The sequence below is a fragment of the Glandiceps talaboti genome, chromosome 8 (genome assembly GCF_964340395.1).
Source record: "Glandiceps talaboti chromosome 8, keGlaTala1.1, whole genome shotgun sequence".
Taxonomy (NCBI): Eukaryota; Metazoa; Hemichordata; class Enteropneusta; family Spengelidae; genus Glandiceps; species Glandiceps talaboti.
The window spans coordinates 6,570,001-6,575,530 of record NC_135556.1 but is presented as its reverse complement, the minus strand read 5'-3'; the positions used below and the strand labels follow the sequence as shown (position 1 = coordinate 6,575,530).

The 5,530-nt window shown below is 36.8% G+C and overlaps 1 protein-coding gene across 1 annotated transcript in view; it reads left to right on the top strand.

Annotated features, from left to right (window-relative positions):
• The first annotated feature begins 5,498 nt into the window (after nt 1-5,498).
• The window catches only part of LOC144438913 (uncharacterized), a 13,625-nt gene continuing 13,593 nt past the window's right edge, over nt 5,499-5,530 (top strand). Inside the window, exon 1 of the mRNA XM_078128141.1 lies at nt 5,499-5,530. This exon is cut by the window's right edge and continues 150 nt beyond it. The gene's annotated coding sequence lies outside the window, so the exon portion shown is untranslated.

Sequence of the window (5,530 nt, the reverse complement as noted above, 5' to 3'; positions counted from 1 at the left end):
ATAACCTGGGATTAAATCCCTGGCCTTTTATACAAAGTGCGACAATCAACAATAATTACTGAACCAAATATATGAAATTTTTTAATAGCTACAGATCCAAACGTTACACTCTCTTTGCCGACACTGTAGATAAAGCAAAATTTCTTCTTTGGGTGGGATTTGATCAGCTTCAATCACTGTAAACTAATATTTGAAATTATATATTTGTCGTGGTCTTAGGGATGAGGTCAATAGTTCAATGTAGGAAAAAAAATTCGTAAATTCTTTTACTGAGAACAAGCCATTTTAGTTCTCATCCTACGAGAACAATTTTACTTTTAATGGATCTGTTTGTACACCTGAATACAAATATTTCTTTAGAATGTCGTCAAATTGAGAAATAGATGAATTTTCGCTACAGTAAATGCATGGCACTAAAATAAAGTAAAGTTTCAATAAAAGAACTATTTTTTCCTCACTAAATACCGGCTTTGTTCATAGCACTACATACTGCTAAATACTGATTTGAAATTGATTGTGTTGTCTGAGACAATTTTGTCCAATTTCGTTAGAAAGGGACTGAGGCCTAACTAAAAGACTTTAGTTTTTTCTATAAATTGAACTATTTATCTCACTCCTTACTAAGTACCTTCAACATATTCAAAGGTAGCTTGATGAGATATAGCTCAGCGATTTGGCCATCTGACTAGACATCCTACACCGGCTGTCCTAGTAAACGACATTTTAAAATCAGATAGCCAATTAGTCTCTGTGCTATGGGAGATAGCAAGACCATGACAAGTTATACAGTCCCTGGGTTAATTTAAAACTGGCATCATTGTTCAGAGTTAGATTTCTGTGTTTGTCAGTCTGTGTTTGCACCTTTCTGAACATTTCAATGAAAGGGACACAAGCTGAATGTGTACGTATATATATATAGTAGGTGTAGTTTTTACTGCACATTTTTATTCAAAAGGTATTCACAGTATTCTACTTACTGAACTCATAAACTATCCGATGACGTCATTTATCATACGTATCAAAAATATTCAGGAAACCCCTACTATGAAATCAATTGTTCTAACAATACCAGAAAACAATTGAAATGTCATCGAAGGCATGCATTGACATTAACATTATACTAGAATAGTTTAAAAATCAAAGTTTTTGTAAGTATTTTCACTTGTGAGTAAAAAGCTTATAAACTCAGCTTGTGACTTGAACACCTTTCTCAATTCTTACCAATTGATCTTATCCATTGCACCAACGGATACTACTGATAGTAGAGGTATATAATAACAAAAGCCTCATCTGTACAGGTGATATAGTTACAGATAATTTAAAACTTTCTACTACATCAAAATGATCCGATAAATCCCTCAGGTCTTATTCAGGTATGTTCAGTCACGATGTTTACCCATGCATGTCTTCAAAATATTGTCCCAGACAGGTGGTAAAAATGTACCGACACCGGTCTCTGTTTAGAGATGATTGTATTAAATGCTGTTATGTATATATTGTTCTTTTGATTTCCAAGGTGAAAAGCCAGTGGTATAGGTTTGCTGGAGCTATTAAAGTTTGACTTGCTTTAATGTGACTAGCAGTGTATGATTGGATCGACCAAAAGTCAGAAATGAAATCAATTTTGACAAAGAATGGTTCACATCAAGTAATTACATCTGTGGATGCATCACCACAAATCTAAAGTGGACAACGAAGGATGAATTATGAAGTACTATCTAGACCGTGACGAGTAAACAACTTGAAATAAATGAATGTTCATGTCTACGACGTCGGACTTTGTAGATTTGTGTAATGTAAACAGGGTTTTTGTCCGACCTGTAAGGATGAATTGTGGACTCTACCTATGTACATGTATACCCCCCACCTATTCCCTGACCACCTGCGTGGTTCAAAGTTGCGTCGTTGTTGAAATCGAAGGACATGTTGTTTCAAATCATTGGGATCTCCACTTTGGTGTTCTCCGCCACGTTGTCCGCGTTGACCCCCAGATCTGGACTGACTGCTTGTCCGAGTCATTTATCAAATACTGTTTCACTTTCACGGTTTAAATTCACCACGACTGCAAATGCAACCATGGAAATCGAAGAAAGTCCAACATTGAAAATAACCAACGACTCAAAACTATCGGACGTTTCTAGTGCTATAACATACTATAAATTTCGAACTCTTACTTTAAAGGGATACAAGCTGAGTTTATATGTTTTTACTCAATTGAAAATACCTAAATAAAACCACATTCCAGTATAACATTAACGTCAATGGATGTCTTCAATAACATTATGATTGTCTTCTTGCTCAGAACAGTTGAATACCAGGTTAAATACATAGTAGGAATTTGCTTAACATTTTTTGATACGTATGATAAATTACGTCATTGGATCTTTTATGAGTTATATCAAAATACTAGGTTTGAATTCAATCAATTGCAAGTGATGGCTAAGTGTGCTTCGGTAAGTACAATACTATGAGTGTGTTTTAAATATTCTGCAAAAATTACGCCCAAATACGGATAAACTCAGTTTGTGCCCCTTTAACTAAAAGGGTAGTAGGAACGACACATCCAGTGCATGCAAATCACACATCATGCTTGCTCAGTTCTTAGCATCACTACCATAAATTCATACTCCATGACCAGTTATACAAATTTCCAGTTATACAGTTGCTATACTAAAACAATATATTAAAGAGAGTACCTGTAGTTTGTTTTAAAGTAAATATTTTGCAATGAAAAGTAGGTGAAAATACTGTCTTACATTAGGGACTTGACATAAATTACAGGAGGCGCGATGTCTTTCCAGAAGTCGAGTACGTGCAAAGGAGTGACCCTCTCCCTATTCCTTACACACACACAAATATTCAGCAGCATCTTTCTCTGTCATTGGAATATATGTGCTAAAAGTATCATTGCACAATATATTAGTGACCCGCTCCAAACGCTTGCATGAAAAGAATGGTGACCCACCCCCTCAAGAACACCGGCCCCTCTTATAATGTGTGTCCTATTTCTACTAGGATCATACGTATTTCTAGTAGAGTAGTAGAGATTGGACATCCTTTTTTTTATATTTTATTAGAGAGAGAGAGAGAGAGAGAGAGAGAGAGAGAGAGAGAGAGAGAGAGAGAGAGAGAGAGAGAGAGAGAGAGGGAGGGGGGAAGGGAGAGAGATTATTGCATATTATCTTTTGTATTCATTTTGTTCAACTTCAACGATGTAACAGTGATTGCAGTGTGTATCTTTATATCACGTTGCCCATGGCAACGGTCAACAGTTTGTATTTCCTATACTTTCATTTCAGACATGTGGTCCTATATAAGACATCATCGTATCAGTATTGTATATAAAATCAGTCTAAATTTCGCTCTAATGGTTCAGACTATATAGTGGTCTAAGGTCTAGGTGACTTTCCGGGAAATTGCCACCGGACACCGAAGCGACAACAGCAACTTGGCTCCATGATATGCGTTTTTTGACAATTAATATTTTGTAGTTTCTATTCGCCAGTGGGTTCATCAAAGAAGGGTATGTGCACATGAGCGTGCCACCGCGGACAGTGAAACGATATCAAACAAACTCAATATATTCATTATTTCATAGAAATATGATGGGTGGTGTTTGAGTTATAAAACAATAGTTTCAACGTGGAGCTAAAAGAAAGCGTAAACCGTAAACGGTTCATTTTGATACACTATGTCTGTGTTATTTTATACCTGTGTTCTTTGTTAGCTTTGGTGTTATATGGTAGTGTTCATGTCAAGCGAGTGTGTGTGTGTGTGAGAGAGAGAGAGGGAGAGAGAGGGAGAGACAGACAGACAGACAGAGACAGACAGACAGACAGACAGACAGACAGACAGACAGACAGACAGACAGACAGACAGAAAGAGGGTAAATGTAACTTATGGACAGATGCGTCTATTTTGTTCGGATGATAATTGCCATTAAATGTTCAGACAACCACTGTAGTTTCCTGTTTTCTAGTAGTGCTGAGAACGTGAAAGTGTTCGTGAAAGAGGCATGTTCGTTGTTTTTCCGAACAACTATGACTTACAGTAGTAACACGTGTGTGTATGAACACAAACATATTGGTCTGCATGCAGCAACTTCTTCCACAATAGACCCGCATGTTACGAATCAAATAGGGGTGAAATTATACGAGAACGTGCATATGGCAAAAAGAAGACAAACACACCGTCTCTTTAAAAACAACCCGTGACGCCAAACAGTATCAAACAAGGAGATTGACCGTGGCGTAGTTTGCACACCGTATTGAAAAGAGGTTTAGTGTTGAACGCAATAGTGTCTATGTCATCTAAACAACATAGGAATGTTTCCCCCGGGGTATATCATCAGGTCGTCGCCAGAATATAAGAATACAACACAAAATAAATGAGAGTGAAATTAGAATTTTGATATGAATATATATGTCAATATTCGTAGTAAAGACATAAGGTTTGTGATTTGAACATTTCATTTACATCATTCTCGGTAGAGGTACATACGTGTACAATTTAATGAAATTTCGGACCACCCAGTGGTGTGAAATTACTTAATTACCATTGTGTGCTATTTAGTATCACTGAATGCAGGTAGCTTGTCGGCACCAGCTGATGAGTGGAGGACAATGCGATGCGTCCAAATTTGACGTGCTCGTTGTCAGCTCTGGTATGTTAAAAAACCTTGAATTGCGTAATTTGACTAATTACAAGGACAGTAATTTATGCTTTACGGAATTTGTTAACAAACTTTGCATTGTTACCGTTAGGTAGTGTGACATCATTACCTGCATCTACGCAAAATATGTTGTTTAAGTATTTAGGCCACCGACTTCCAGCTCAAAAGTTTAGTAGACTTCAAAACTTTTCACGTTGGTTCGAAAGTTGAATTTCAATTTCCAGATCTTGCACAAGTAACGTATTTTAGACAGCCGTTGATGGCGCTAGATATCAGAGTCAGAAAATACCATCTCGAACGGATACCAAATATAATGTGAATGTACATGTATTTACACAGCGATTTAGTGTATATGGCAAATTTTGTGATTTCATGACGAAACAGAATTGTAGCTTTAAAAACTTTGAAACGACTTGAAAAGGAAGCCTAACAGAGTTCAAGTTGGAACGCGCAAAAGAAGGCAAAACAACTTAAGAAATACTAATGAACGAAACGATGGTAATGTTAAGTACAGACAAATAACGTGTTGTGAAATGAAATATCAGTTCATGGAAAATTGAAAGCGGAAACCTAAAATACAAAGAAAAACAAATGCACTTTTTTTCTTTCATAGTACAAAATGTAATAGTTTTGAATATAACAACCCAATGGTGATAACTCAGAGATTGGGGGAATATTTTGAGGGTAAGTTATGCCAAACAATGCACATTCCTTTAGCGTGGCCATATGGTTAAGATATCCGGTACCAACACATTTACATACTCATGAATACAGCACAGAGACGTGTAACTTAAGTAGCGATTTGTTTCTCTGACCTTTGTCGGGCCCTCCCGGTGGTACACTCCGTCACAAGTGCCC